General features: G+C 42.4%; 2 long non-coding RNA genes across 2 annotated transcripts; both read right to left on the bottom strand.

Annotated features, from left to right (window-relative positions):
- Nucleotides 1-2,099: 2,099 nt before the first annotated feature.
- LOC122039653 lies at nt 2,100-2,499 on the bottom strand. The gene is made up of 3 exons (XR_006128303.1): nt 2,486-2,499; nt 2,313-2,411; nt 2,100-2,157 (listed from the first exon to the last, which is right to left on the bottom strand). It is a non-coding gene; the product is annotated as an uncharacterized LOC122039653 (long non-coding RNA).
- A 7,029-nt stretch (nt 2,500-9,528) lies between these two features.
- Nucleotides 9,529-9,985, bottom strand: LOC122039652. The gene is made up of 3 exons (XR_006128302.1): nt 9,915-9,985; nt 9,742-9,840; nt 9,529-9,586 (listed from the first exon to the last, which is right to left on the bottom strand). It is a non-coding gene; the product is annotated as an uncharacterized LOC122039652 (long non-coding RNA).
- Nucleotides 9,986-16,432: the final 6,447 nt, after the last annotated feature.

Here is a 16,432-nt window from a genome sequence, read left to right as displayed (position 1 = left end):
CGTAACTCAGGTCTTCCTGCACCTATACCGACTGAGGCTCAATCACTTGATCTGTGCTGGGAGTACATTTCTTGAGCATCGATACATGGAACACATTGTGAATGACCGCCATGTCTGAAGGTAGTTCTAGTCTGTATGCGACTTGGCCCACTCTTTCTAAAATCCGGTACGGTTCTACGTATCGTGGGCTTAACTTGCTCCTCTTTCCGAACCTCATTATCCCTTTCATGGGGGATACTTTAAGGAATACCAAATCTCCGATGTTGAATTCTAGCGGTCTGCGCCGTTTATCGGCATAATTCTTCTGCCGGCTCTGAGCAGTTTCTATTCGTTGACGGATCTTTTGTATAGCTCGGGTGGTGTCATCAATAAGTTCCGTTCGGAACCCCATTTCCTTCTTTTCACCGCTCTCATACCAGCATATAGGGGATCTACACTTCCTCCCAAACAGAGCTTCGTAAGGTGCCATTTTAATAGTAGCTTGGTAACTATTATTGTAGGCGAATTCTGCCAGGTATAAATATCGGCACCAGCTTCCCTTGAAGTCCAGGGCACAAGCTCTTAACATATCTTCTAATATTTGGTTCACTCTTTCTGTCACGCCCCCAGAGGAGTCCCTGTCCGAGAAAATTTCGGCAGCATCTCCCCTGTATGGTGGACAATCTGAAACTTTTCTACATCTCATATACCTCAGCCACAGGCGGCTGGAATAATAACAGTAAATAAAATCAATCACCACGCAGTTTATATATATATTCAGCCTCTGGCTGTCACAACCACGCAGTTAATAAAATAAACAACATAGTAATACTCTGACTCGAAATCAACCCTACTCAACTACACTCGTAAAGCCCAAATCCGATTTTTTTCTTACCTCTTCTGGCGTCCAGGCAGGCATGTAGTAGTATAAAATCGAAAACAAATCCATCAACGAGACAAATTATATAATATCTAAGTATTCAACATCCAAATCCAAATATAGTCAAGTGAGAATCAAAAACAATACAAACGATAGCAAATAGCTGGAGGTCTGCAGGGGACTAGCAACTGGAACTCCCTCCTGACATCATCAACCTGAAAATAACAACAATGGAGGCAGGGTGAGTCCAACACTCAGCAGGTACAATTGATATGCAAAGTAAAGAAACAACACCTAGCACTAATCATGCGTACAGTCTCCTGACAATAATAAAGATAGATGCAAATCGAAGAGAACAGGAGAGAATCTGTACTAACCAGGACCCGGTAAAAAGGACAAACAGTCCGAAAGGTATAGAAGATCTGTATGCATGTCAATCAAGGTATCCAAACAATATGCAGCATATAAGTGCAACAAACACAAACACAAACAGTAAATGCATCATGCATATGATGCCAATGTCATGGTCACCCCTGACGCCAGTCACCAACTCACAACAACAGTGGGACCGAGTGGGTAGAGCTGTGACGACCGTGCACTCGCATCACTACTCCGATGAGTGACCAAGTGGACGGGATGCTGTCGGAGTACATACATACTCCTACCCCAAATCATAAATGGGGAGCGCAATGCTCTCAACTCCCGGTACACTGTGACGGGGAGGGATCTCTAACGTGCTACACGCTGCGTCACACTACCCATGAGCGGACCAACGGAGCACCGGAAGAGCCAAACTGACGTGCTACCACGCTGTGTCCCGCTACCCATGAGCGTCACAACGGAGCACCGAACAGTGATGAAACTGGCAAAGTGCTCAACAATAAAGGAGCAATCAATCACTCAGCATGCAATCATGCGAATGGTGCATGTCACTAAACATGGTAATATACTAAACCAATCTCTGGACATATCATAATGTGCACCAAAGCGAATGAATCATATCAAGGTATCTGATCATATAAGGTATCAAACCTAGGTCCTGACATGGTAAAATATGGTTATATCACTACCCATGAGCATGTGGAATCAGGTACATATCCATACAAGATGTAAACAAACAATCAATCAACAGGTAGCATGTATTGGGCAGTGATTAACCGAAACAAGTAAGAAACACAATTAATACAACATGTTAATTTAATTACTAAGCATATCAAATGACATAAGTCAAAAGTACCCGCCTCCGATAAAAGAAAGGTCCAATACCGACTCCGAGATACTCGTCTCGTGTCAAAGTCCTGTGTCACGAATAGAAATATATTTTATTTAGTTACAATCATATATATAGCTAAATAAAACCTCTAACCCTAAAATTTGGTAAAACGCTAATCAACGCATAAACATAAACCCAATTCACACTTAACCAATAGTATCAAATTCCCTTACACCTTACCTCAATATAACAGTTCTTGTTAACACTGCTCACGATTCCAGCTTCATAGAAAACATCCATACCTGCTGAGCACCCAACGAATGCCCCCAAATCAAGTACCTATCATGGATCGAATGCCTAATTAGTAATCAATACAATATAGAGACCAGGAATAAGATGGAGCTGCTGTCTACCCAATCAAATACCCTAGAAAAACCTTCTTGATCTTCTTCTCCAATCCCGTGACCTCAAACAGTGGCAAAGACAAAGGGGCAAATCTGATCAGGGGAAAAAAAAGTTAACACCAGAAGAGTGCCAAGGGAAAAGACCTAGGGCACGGTGTAACATAGAGGAAGAATAGTGAACATAGAAGAAGATCTAAGCCCAAATAATAACCTAGGTAAACACTTACCTCCAAGTTCCGGCTAGGCACAGGTTGACATCCAAGGGTAGTGGCAGAGGTCATTGGCGGCTAGCGGATGGTAATCGACCCCACGGCTTGGCGTCTGTCTCGATGGTCACCGGGAACAGCGAGTGGGAAATGGAGGAAGGCCGTGAGAGGGAGAATGCACTGTCGGGAATGGCTAGGGCACGAAAGTGGGTAGCTATCTGCCGACTGCGTCAATGCTAGGGCTGGAAACAACCGGCTGTGAACAACCCCCCCCCCTTCGACACCGGCTGCTTGCTAGGATGAACGGTGACGGGCAAGAAAAGAAGGGCAGTGGCATCGCGTCGGCAAGAGGAGAGGAAGAGGGCGTCGGCGGGGCGCTAGGGCATGGCGACGGCGCTGGATTCCTGTGGCCAGTGATCGGCGCGCGGCTTGGCATGGATGAGGAGGAGAGGAAGGAACTGCCTCGGAGCAGTTTTGGCACAGCACAGAATCACGGGGGAAAGAAGAAAGGCTCGCGAGTTGATTAGGGAATTCGGGGGAAAAAGAAACGGGGAAAAAGAATAAAAGAAAAGAAAATAAAAAGGAAAAGAAATATAACTTTTCCTCGCTTAAATAGGTATCCTAAACAGGCTTTCTCGGACCCTGTTTTCATCCTCGTAAACTCGTCCCTACGAGCTCCGAAAAATTCCTGAAAAATTTCTAAAAATTCCGAAAAATTCCCTTATCATTATTCGCCATTTTTTTGGTATTTTACATTCTCCCCCACTAATAAAAATTTGGTCCCCAAATTTCATTATCTACCATCAGCAAGTACTAACCACAGATATAAAGTATAAATGCTGAACGGTAAATAAATCACATACCTCAAGTGAAAAGATGGGGGTATCGAGCTCGGATAGTATCCTCGAGCTCCCAAGTAGCCTCCTCATCCGAATGATGCTGTCATCCAACTTTAACCAGCCGGATAGTCTTATTCCACAACTGACGCTCCTTCCGGTCGAGAATCCGTACCGGAACCTCCTCATATGTAATGTCAAGCTGAAGGGAACTGAGATTATCTATCAACACATGTATCGGATCGGGTACGTATCTCCTCTGCATAGATACGTGGAATACGGCGTGAACGCCTGCCAAGGACGGCGATAGTGCCAACCAGTAAGCTACAGCTCCAATCCTTTCCGAGATCTGGAAAAGTCCAATGTATCACGGAGCTGGCTTACCTCTGAGGTCAAATCTCGTCACCCATTTCGTGGGTAAAACTCGCAGAAATACATGGTCGCAAATGGAGAACTCTAAGAGTCTCCGACTCGGGTCAGCATAACTCTTCTGGCAGTCTTATGCCTTTGACATCCTTTGTCTAATAGTACGGACCAACTTTGCCTCATGCTAGGTTCTATGAGGTCTCAACAACTGGGCCTTCCCAACCTCATCCAGAGGGTGGGTGTCCGACAAGGCCTACCATACAACGCCTCAAACGGTGTCATCGGGACAGGCGAATGTAAACTGTTGTTGTAGGCAAACTCTACCAATAGCAGATGGTCCTTCCAACTGCCTCAAAAATCCAATACACACGATCTCAGCAAGTCCTCTAGAGTCAAAATGGTCCGCTTTGACTATCCATCTGTCTGAGGATGGACAGCTGTACCGAAACAGAGCTGCGTGCCCAAGGCCTGCTGCAGACTCTGCCAGAACAAGACGTGAACCGTGGATCTCTATCCGAGATGATACTCAACGGAACACCATGTAGTCTGATAATCTCCCGGCAAAACAGATCTACCAATCGATCCAGGAAATCAGTCTTCCGGATCGCTAACGAGTACGCGGATTTGGTTAATCAATCAACAATTACCCAAATCGCGTCATGGCCTCGTCGTGTCCTCGGCAAACCTACCACAAAGTCCATAGTAATGTGATCCCACTTACATTCAGGAATAGGAATCCGCTAAGTAATCCAGCAGGTCTCTGGTGCTCGGCCTTTACCTGCTGACAGACAAGACATCTAGTTACAAATTCCGCGATGTCCTTCTTCATACCGTTCCACCAGTAGGAACGTCTCAAGTCTCGATACATACGGGTCCCGCCTGGATGGATCGCAAATCGAGAGCGATGAGCCTCCTGAAGTAGCTCCCGTAAGACCGGATGAGACTGAAGCACGCAAAATCTGCCTCGGTAGTGTATAACACCCTCCTCGTCTGGGGTGAACTCGGTCTGCTGCCCGGAAGCTATCTGGCTGTAAATAAATTACAAATATTAATCAGCAGTCTAGGGCTATCGTATCCTCGTCCTGATCAACGACTGAGCAACCATGATAACCAGAGTACCCTGCTGTCTGTCCTTACGCCTCAAGACCCAAATCAGAGAAATCTTAAATCAAGTCTGTGTCCACAACTCGGTGGCAAGCTAAAGTTCCTCCGAACTTTCTGCTAAGCGCATCGACAACCACATTAGCTCTCCCCGGGTGATAGCTAATGGTACAATCAAAATCCTTCAGGAACTCCATCCATCTCCTCTGTCGGAGATTAAGTTCCTTCCAAGTAAACAGATATTTGAGACTCTTATGGTCAGTGAGAATCTCAAATGTAACGCCATATAAATAATATCGCCAAATCTTCATGGCAAAAATAATGACGACTTGCTCCAGATCATGTACAGGGTAGTTCTTCTCATGTTCCTTAAATTGACGAGAAGCATAGGAGACTACCATATCGTGCTGCATCAGAACAGCGCTCAACCCTGAATAGATGTGTCGGTGTAGAGGACATATCCGTCCTCTCCATAAGGTAACACCAAAATCGGAGCCGACACTAGTCTCCGCTTCAACTCCTAGAAGCTGGTCTTGTCATCCTTAATCCAAGTGAACTTCACGCCTTTCCAGGTCAAACGTGTCAGTGACATAGCTATCCGAGAGAAACCCTCAACGTATCTCCGGAAATATCGAGCCAAACAAAGGAAGTTGCGAGCCTCTTCTATAGACTCCGTCTACTCCCAACGGTAACAACCTCGTCCTCCTGTGGAACCACGGTATACTCTTATTGGTGACCGTGTGTCTCAAACATCTCACAGAAGACAAACAAAATACGCACTACTGATCTTCACATCTAGACGTTTCCATCGAAACATCTCTAGAACTATGCAAAGATGATGTGCGTGATACACCTCAAATCAGGAATAAAACACCACGTCATCAATAACGATAACGAATACTGATCCAATATCCTAAGGATACCCAAATCATCTAGCCCATGAAAACATCTAAGGCTCCGCAAGCCCTAATGGTAAAACCAATACACATAATGTCCGTATCACAGACATTCCCAATCCATAAGATCCTCGACAATAAGTCTGAAATATGATCACCAACGATATAAATCATCTAAGCATAAATCCTCCAGTGTGAGAGCAACGCTCCATCACAGAAAATACCACATATGTGGGAGCAACGCTCTACCACAAGAAATCCTCAATATGTAGGAGTAACACTCTACTACAATAATCCATAACATGTATCTGCAATTAATATGGGAGCAATGCTCCGCTACAAGCAATCTGAAATATGTATATGTGGGAACTCCGCTCTACCACAAACGATCCATAAGTGTCCAAGGCACCTAACTATCTAACTAGAGGCTGCACGAGATCACTCAACCACATATCACTGTAGGCAGCCAAAGGTATAATCAACCTAGTAAACAAATCAAATCCATAGTCAACTCTATCATCATCCTAGTGGGTTGGTCACCCACTAATAGGAGAATTAGTTGACAGGGTTATACAATCAATAACATAATGTAGACTCTCAGCATTCTACATTCAACATAGGTAGAATCATCATGATGCTACCCACTATACATCTGTCACAGATGCATACACAACATATGTATGATCTACATAATCCTCCAATTAGTAACACCAAACATACTCACAACATAGGTATAAATCATCGTGATACCTCCAACAAATCATAATCGACACAAGTATACTCTCAAAACAATCATATAATGAACAAGATACCTCAAATATTACACCCAACACATCTGCACATATCACAACTCAGATTAGATCAATAAGATACATCCAATAAAACACTCAAACATATGTGCACATTCCACAACATAGTTTTTAATTGACAAATACCTCCAATAAACAATCAGACATGTATGTCTAACCACTCGGGTATAATCTACTAGAAACTCACAATAATCATATGTATATAGGTATACGACCCAAAAGATAAAGTCAGAATTCAAGAACATCAAGACACTTTCATTTTTTATCCTCAAAAATATCAGCCCACATAATATCAGATGAATAAGTCTCTACTCCCCATGAGAACAAATTAATATTCCAAACATCAAATCATTATTTATCCACATAGTCCAATATCAGAGGAAGCAAATATCAATTTTATCATCCTGTTAACTAATCACAACTAACCAGATTTATTAAAATTCATCGGCACACTCAACCGTAAACTCTCTAGCACCCGATCTATATCTGATCACCAACTATAATCATCAAATCTGTGAATATCATATATGACACTCACTTGTCACCATCAACGTCCACCAAATAATAGAACATCAAAATATTTGACACTAATAGATCATCAAAACAAATATCCTGTAATAGATCATCAGACAACCACATAACATTTACTCTCATAAATCATTAAAAATCAACATATCACAATATCTGATCTCATAATATCCATCAACCTCAAACCTTTCTCAACAATGATCAAACATGATAACTCCCCAATAATCAATTTTCATCGTATCGGATACCCTAATATCCAAAATATACGAGTATAAAAACTCTACTGGCTAAGTCCACAGGAATATGTAGGTATCATCCATTACCCAGCTAACAATAGCAGAGGCTGATATGTGCCTCCATCTCATAATAGTTGTAACAGAAGCTGAAACTACTGATGGTATGATATATAAAATCACCAGAGACTATAATCCTTGATCTCTATTAGAGTCGAGCAAGATCAGTGGCTAACCCATCACATGTAATATGGGCTACAGCAATCAGACAGGTACTAAAGATAAAGTGCTAATACATGTCATAACTATCATAAAATAAACATCATACCTATTTGCTGTCTGGAGATGTTCCGTCGCTGTCCCAAACTCCGCACGAGAAACATCGAAATCCAAATAAATCCAAACATAACCATATCGAAAATTCGAAAATGCCAGTTTGACTCGCAAACCCCCAAATATCCGAATACTAACAATGTATCCGATAAATCACCAAAACACCAAAATCGGTATCCATAACCTGCTCCGATACCAATAAATTGGTATCGATAAATCCCAAAATCCAAAATACAAAAATCCAACAAGTATTGCCAAACTTGGCGCCGATACCAAGTAAATAAATTGGTATCAGGTTATCCAAACATCAAAAATACGAAAACAAAAGATCGTATAACTGTGCTCGATACCACTAAATTGTCACGCCCCAGAGGAGTCCCCGTCCGAAGAAATTTCGACAGATCTCCCGTATGGTGGACAATCTGAAACTTTTCTACATCTCATATACCTCAGCCACAATAACAATAAATAAAATCAATCACCACGTAGTTTATATATGTATTCACCTCGGCTGTCACAACCACGCAGTTAATAAAATAAACAACATAGTAATACTCGACTCAAATCAACCCTACTCAACTACACTCGTAAAGCCCAACCTCTTCTGCCGTCCAGGCAGGCATGTAGTAGTATAAAATCGAAAACAAATCCATCAACGAGACAAATTATATAATATCTAAGTATTCAACATCCAAATCCAAATATAGTCAAGTGAGAATCAAAAACAATACAAACGATAGCAAATAGCTGGAGGTCTGCAGGGGACTAGCAACTGGAACTCCCTCCTGACATCATCAACCTGAAAATAACAACAATGGAGGCAGGGTGAGTCCAACACTCAGCAGGTACAATTGATATGCAAAGTAAAGAAACAACACCTAGCACTAATCATGCGTACAATAATAAAGATAGATGCAAATCGAAGAGAACAGGAGAGAATCTGTACTAACCAGGACCCGGTAAAAAGGACAAACAGTCCGAAAGGTATAGAAGATCTGTATGCATGTCAATCAAGGTATCCAAACAATATGCAGCATATAAGTGCAACAAACACAAACACAAACAGTAAATGCATCATGCATATGATGCCAATGTCATGGTCACCCCTGACGCCAGTCAGCCGACTCACAACAACAGTGGGACCGAGTGGGTAGGGCTGTGAGATGCATCACTACTCGATGAGTGACCGAGTGCGGCTGTCGGAGTACATACATACTCCTACCCCAAATCATAAATGGGGAGCGCAATGCTCTCAACTCGATGACGGTGAGGAATCTCTAACGGCTACACGCTGCGTCACACTACCCATGAGCGGACCAACGGAGCACCGAAAGAGCCAACAATGGAGCACTGAACAGTGATGAAACTGGCAAAGTGCTCAACAATAAAGGAGCAATCAATCACTCAGCATGCAATCATGCGAATGGTGCATGTCACTAAACATGGTAATATACTAAACCAATCTCTGGACATATCATAATGTGCACCAAAGCGAATGAATCATATCAAGGTATCTGATCATATAAGGTATCAAACCTAGGTCCTGACATGGTAAAATATGGTTATATCACTACCCATGAGCATGTGGAATCAGGTACATATCCATACAAGATGTAAACAAACAATCAATCAATAGGTAGCATGTATTGGGCAGTGATTAACCGAAACAAGTAAGAAACACAATTAATACAACATGTTAATTTAATTACTAAGCATATCAAATGACATAAGTCAAAAGTACCCGCCTCCGATAAAAGAAAGGTCCAATACCGACTCCGAGATACTCGTCTCGTGTCAAAGTCCTGTGTCACGAATAGAAATATATTTTATTTAGTTACAATCATATATATAGCTAAATAAAACCTCTAACCCTAAAATTAGGTAAAACGCTAATCAACGCATAAACATAAACCCAATTCACACTTAACCAATAGTATCAAATTCCCTTACACCTTACCTCAATATAACAGTTCTTGTTAACACTGCTCACGATTCCAGCTTCATAGAAAACATCCATACCTGCTGAGCACCCAACGAATGCCCCCAAATCAAGTACCTATCATGGATCGAATGCCTAATTAGTAATCAATACAATATAGAGACCAGGAATAAGATGGAGTTGCTGTCTACCCAATCAAATACCCTAGCAAAACCTTCTTGATCTTCTTCTCCAATCCCGTGACCTCAAACAGTGGCAAAGACAAAAGGGCAAATCTGATCAGGGGAAAAAAAAGTTAACACCAGAAGAGTGCCAAGGGAAAAGACCTAGGGCACGGTGTAACATAGAGGAAGAATAGTGAACATAGAAGAAGATCTAAGCCCAAATAATAACCTAGGTAAACACTTACCTCCAAGTTCCGGCTAGGCACAGGTTGACATCCAAGGGTAGTGGCAGAGGTCACTGGCGGCAAGCGGATGGTAATCGACCCCGCGGCTTGGCGTCTGTCTCGATGGTCACCGGGAACAGCGAGTGGGAAATGGAGGAAGGCCGTGAGAGGGAGAATGCACTGTCGGGAATGGCTAGGGCACGAAAGTGGGTAGCTATCTGCCGACTGCGTCAATGCTAGGGCTGGAAACAACCAGCTGTGAACAACCCCCACCCCTTCGACACCGGCTGCTTGCTAGGATGAACGGTGACGGGCAAGAAAAGAAGGGCAGTGGCATCGCGTCGGCCAGAGGAGAGGAAGAGGGCGTCGGCGGGGCGCTAGGGCATGCCGACGGCGCTGGATTCCTGTGGCCAGTGATCGGCGCGCGGCTTGGCATGGATGAGGAGGAGAGGAAGGAACTGCCTCGGAGCAGTTTTGGCACAGCACAGTATCACGGGGGAAAGAAGAAAGGCTCGCGAGTTGATTAGGGAATTCGGGGGAAAAAGAAACGGGGAAAAAGAATAAAAGAAAAGAAAATAAAAAGGAAAAGAAATATAACTTTTCCTCGCTTAAATAGGTATCCTAAACAGGCTTTCTCGGACCCTGTTTTCATCCTCGTAAACTCGTCCCTACGAACTCCGAAAAATTCCCGAAAAATTTCTAAAAATTCCGAAAAATTCCCTTATCATTATTCGCCATTTTTTTGGTATTTTACATTCTCCCCCACTAATAAAAATTTGGTCCCCAAATTTCATTATCTACCATCAGCAAGTACTAACCACAGATATAAAGTATAAATGCTGAACGGTAAATAAATCACATACCTCAAGTGAAAAGATGGGGTATCGAGCTCGGATAGTATCCTCGAGCTCCCAAGTAGCCTCCTCATCCGAATGATGCTGTCATCCAACTTTAACCAGCCGGATAGTCTTATTCCACAACTGACGCTCCTTCCGGTCGAGAATCCGTACCGGAACCTCCTCATATGTAATGTCAAGCTGAAGGGAACTGAGATTATCTATCAACACATGTATCGGATCGGGTACGTATCTCCTCTGCATAGATACGTGGAATACGGCGTGAACGCCTGCCAAGGACGGCGATAGTGCCAACCAGTAAGCTACAGCTCCAATCCTTTCCGAGATCTGGAAAAGTCCAATGTATCACGGAGCTGGCTTACCTCTGAGGTCAAATCTCGTCACCCATTTCGTGGGTAAAACTCGCAGAAATACATGGTCGCAAATGGAGAACTCTAAGAGTCTCCGACTCGGGTCAGCATAACTCTTCTGGCAGTCTTATGCCTTTGACATCCTTTGTCTAAAAGTACGGACCAACTTTGCCTCATGCTAGGCTCTATGAGGTCCCAACAACTGGGCCTTCCCAACCTCATCCAGAGGGTGGGTGTCCGACAAGGCCTACCATACAACGCCTCAAACGGTGTCATCGGGACAGGCGAATGTAAACTGTTGTTGTAGGCAAACTCTACCAATAGCAGATGGTCCTTCCAACTGCCTCAAAAATCCAATACACACGATCTCAGCAAGTCCTCTAGAGTCAAAATGGTCCGCTTTGACTATCCATCTGTCTGAGGATGGACAGCTGTACCGAAACAGAGCTGCGTGCCCAAGGCCTGCTGCAGACTCTGCCAGAACAAGACGTGAACCGTGGATCTCTATCCGAGATGATACTCAACGGAACACCATGTAGTCTGATAATCTCCCGGCAAAACAGATCTACCAATCGATCCAGGAAATCAGTCTTCCGGATCGCTAACGAGTACGCGGATTTGGTTAATCAATCAACAATTACCCAAATCGCGTCATGGCCTCGTCGTGTCCTCGGCAAACCTACCACAAAGTCCATAGTAATGTGATCCCACTTACATTCAGGAATAGGAATCCGCTAAGTAATCCAGCAGGTCTCTGGTGCTCGGCCTTTACCTGCTGACAGACAAGACATCTAGTTACAAATTCCGCGATGTCCTTCTTCATACCGTTCCACCAGTAGGAACGTCTCAAGTCTCGATACATACGGGTCCCGCCTGGATGGATCGCAAATCGAGAGCGATGAGCCTCCTGAAGTAGCTCCCGTAAGACCGGATGAGACTGAAGCACGCAAAATCTGCCTCGGTAGTGTATAACACCCTCCTCGTCTCGGGTGAACTCGGTCTGCTGCCCGGAAGCTATCTGGCTATAAATAAACTGCAAATACTGATCAGCAGCCTATGGCTCTAGTATCCTTGTCCTGATCAACGACTGAGCAACCATGGTAACCAGAGTACCCTGCTCTGTCTGTCCTTACGCCTCAAGACCCAAATCAGAGAAATCTTAAATCAAGTCTGTGTCCACAACTCGGTGGCAAGCTAAAGTCCCTCCGGACATCCTGCTAAGCGCATCGGCAACCACATTAGCTTTCCCCGGGTGATAGCTAATGGTACTATCAAAAATCCTTCAGGAACTCCATCCATCTCCTCTGTCGGAGATTAAGTTCCTTCCAAGTAAACATATATTTGAGACTCTTATGGTCAGTGAGAATCTCAAATGTAACGCCATATAAATAATATCGCCAAATCTTCATGGCAAAAATAATGACGACTTGCTCCAGATCATGTACAGGGTAGTTCTTCTCATGTTCCTTAAATTGACGAGAAGCATAGGAGACTACCATATCGTGCTGCATCAGAACAGCGCTCAACCCTGAATAGATGTGTCGGTGTAGAGGACATATCCGTCCTCTCCATAAGGTAACACCAAAATCGGAGCCGACACTAGTCTCCGCTTCAACTCCTAGAAGCTGGTCTTGTCATCCTTAATCCAAGTGAAATTCACGCCTTTCCAGGTCAAACGTGTCAGTGACATAGCTATCCGAGAGAAACCCTCAACGTATCTCCGGAAATATCGAGCCAAACAAAGGAAGTTGCGAGCCTCTTCTATAGACTCCGTCTACTCCCAACGGTAACAACCTCGTCCTCCTGTGGAACCACGGTATACTCTTATTGGTGACCGTGTGTCTCAAACATCTCACAGAAGACAAACAAAATACGCACTACTGATCTTCACATCTAGACGTTTCCATCGAAACATCTCTAGAACTATGCAAAGATGATGTGCGTGATACACCTCAAATCAGGAATAAAACACCACGTCATCAATAACGATAACGAATACTGATCCAATATCCTAAGGATACCCAAATCATCTAGCCCATGAAAACATCTAAGGCTCCGCAAGCCCTAATGGTAAAACCAATACACATAATGTCCGTATCACAGACATTCCCAATCCATAAGATCCTCGACAATAAGTCTGAAATATGATCACCAACGATATAAATCATCTAAGCATAAATCCTCCAGTGTGAGAGCAACGCTCCATCACAGAAAATACCACATATGTGGGAGCAACGCTCTACCACAAGAAATCCTCAATATGTAGGAGTAACACTCTACTACAATAATCCATAACATGTATCTGCAATTAATATGGGAGCAATGCTCCGCTACAAGCAATCTGAAATATGTATATGTGGGAACTCCGCTCTACCACAAACGATCCATAAGTGTCCAAGGCACCTAACTATCTAACTAGAGGCTGCACGAGATCACTCAACCACATATCACTGTAGGCAACCAAAGGTATAATCAACCTAGTAAACAAATCAAATCCATAGTCAACTCTATCATCATCCTAGTGGGTTGGTCACCCACTAATAGGAGAATTAGTTGACAGGGTTATACAATCAATAACATAATGTAGACTCTCAGCATTCTACATTCAACATAGGTAGAATCATCATGATGCTACCCACTATACATCTGTCACAGATGCATACACAACATATGTATGATCTACATAATCCTCCAATTAGTAACACCAAACATACTCACAACATAGGTATAAATCATCGTGATACCTCCAACAAATCATAATCGACACAAGTATACTTTCAAAACAATCATATAATGAACAAGATACCTCAAATATTACACCCAACACATCTGCACATATCACAACTCAGATTAGATCAATAAGATACATCCAATAAAACACTCAAACATATGTGCACATTCCACAACATAGTTTTTAATTGACAAATACCTCCAATAAACAATCAGACATGTATGTCTAACCACTCGGGTATAATCTACTAGAAACTCACAATAATCATATGTATATAGGTATACGACCCAAAAGATAAAGTCAGAATTCAAGAACATCAAGACACTTTCATTTTTTTATCCTCAAAAATATCAGCCCACATAATATCAGATGAATAAGTCTCTACTCCCCATGAGAACAAATTAATATTCCAAACATCAAATCATTATTTATCCACATAGTCCAATATCAGAGGAAGCAAATATCAATTTTATCATCCTGTTAACTAATCACAACTAACCAGATTTATTAAAATTCATCGGCACACTCAACCGTAAACTCTCTAGCACCCGATCTATATCTGATCACCAACTATAATCATCAAATCTGTGAATATCATATATGACACTCACTATGTCACCATCAACGTCCACCAAATAATAGAACATCAAAATATTTGACACTAATAGATCATCAAAACAAATATCCTGTAATAGATCATCAGACAACCACATAACATTTACTCTCATAAATCATTAAAAATCAACATATCACAATATCTGATCTCATAATATCCATCAACCTCAAACCTTTCTCAACAATGATCAAACATGATAACTCCCCAATAATCAATTTTCATCGTATCGGATACCCTAATATCCAAAATATACGAGTATAAAAACTCTACTGGCTAAGTCCACAGGAATATGTAGGTATCATCCATTACCCAGCTAACAATAGCAGAGGCTGATATGTGCCTCCATCTCATAATAGTTGTAACAGAAGCTGAAACTACTGATGATATGATATATAAAATCACCAGAGACTATAATCCTTGATCTCTATTAGAGTCGAGCAAGATCAGTGGCTAACCCATCACATGTAATATGGGCTACAGCAATCAGACAGGTACTAAAGATAAAGTGCTAATACATGTCATAACTATCATAAAATAAACATCATACCTATTTGCTGTCTGGAGATGTTCCGTCGCTGTCATGTCCCCAACCTTTGACCTCAAACTCCGCACGAGAAACATCGCCGGAAATCCAAATAAATCCGAAACATAACCATATCGAAAATTCGAAAATGCCCAGTTTGACTCGCAAACCTGGCTAACCCAAATATCCAGAATACTAACAACAGGTATCCGATAAATCACCAAAACACCAAAATCAGGTATCCATAACCTGCTCTGATACCAATAAATTGGTATCAGATAAATCCCGAAAATCCAAAATACAAAAATCCAACAAGTATTGCCAAACTTGGCGCTCTGATACCAAGTAAATAAATTGGTATCAGGTTATCCCAAACATCAAAAATACGAAAACAAAAGATCGTATACCTGTGCTCTGATACCACTAAATTGTCACGCCCCCAGAGGAGTCCCTGTCCGAGAAAATTTCGGCAGCATCTCCCCTGTATGGTGGACAATCTGAAACTTTTCTACATCTCATATACCTCAGCCACAGGCGGCTGGAATAATAACAGTAAATAAAATCAATCACCACGTAGTTTATATATGTATTCAGCCTCTGGCTGTCACAACCACGCAGTTAATAAAATAAACAACATAGTAATACTCTGACTCGAAATCAACCCTACTCAACTACACTCGTAAAGCCCAAATCCGATTTTTTCTTACCTCTTCTGCCGTCCAGGCAGGCATGTAGTAGTATAAAATCGAAAACAAATCCATCAACGAGACAAATTATATAATATCTAAGTATTCAACATCCAAATCCAAATATAGTCAAGTGAGAATCAAAAACAATACAAACGATAGCAAATAGCTGGAGGTCTGCAGGGGACTAGCAACTGGAACTCCCTCCTGACATCATCAAGCTGAAAATAACAACAATGGAGACGGGGTGAGTCCAACACTCAGCAGGTACAATTGATATGCAAAGTAAAGAAACAACACCTAGCACTAATCATGCGTACAGTCTCCTGACAATAATAAAGATAGATGCAAATCGAAGAGAACAGGAGAGAATCTGTACTAACCAGGACCCGGTAAAAAGGACAAACAGTCCGAAAGGTATAGAAGATCTGTATGCATGTCAATCAAGGTATCCAAACAATATGCAGCATATAAGTGCAACAAACACAAACACAAACAGTAAATGCATCATGCATATGATGCCAATGTCATGGTCACCCCTGACGCCAGTCAGCCGAC

The sequence above is a fragment of the Zingiber officinale genome, chromosome 2A (genome assembly GCF_018446385.1).
Source record: "Zingiber officinale cultivar Zhangliang chromosome 2A, Zo_v1.1, whole genome shotgun sequence".
In the NCBI taxonomy this organism is placed as follows: Eukaryota; Viridiplantae; Streptophyta; class Magnoliopsida; order Zingiberales; family Zingiberaceae; genus Zingiber; species Zingiber officinale.
This window is presented reverse-complemented; position numbering and strand designations above follow the sequence as displayed.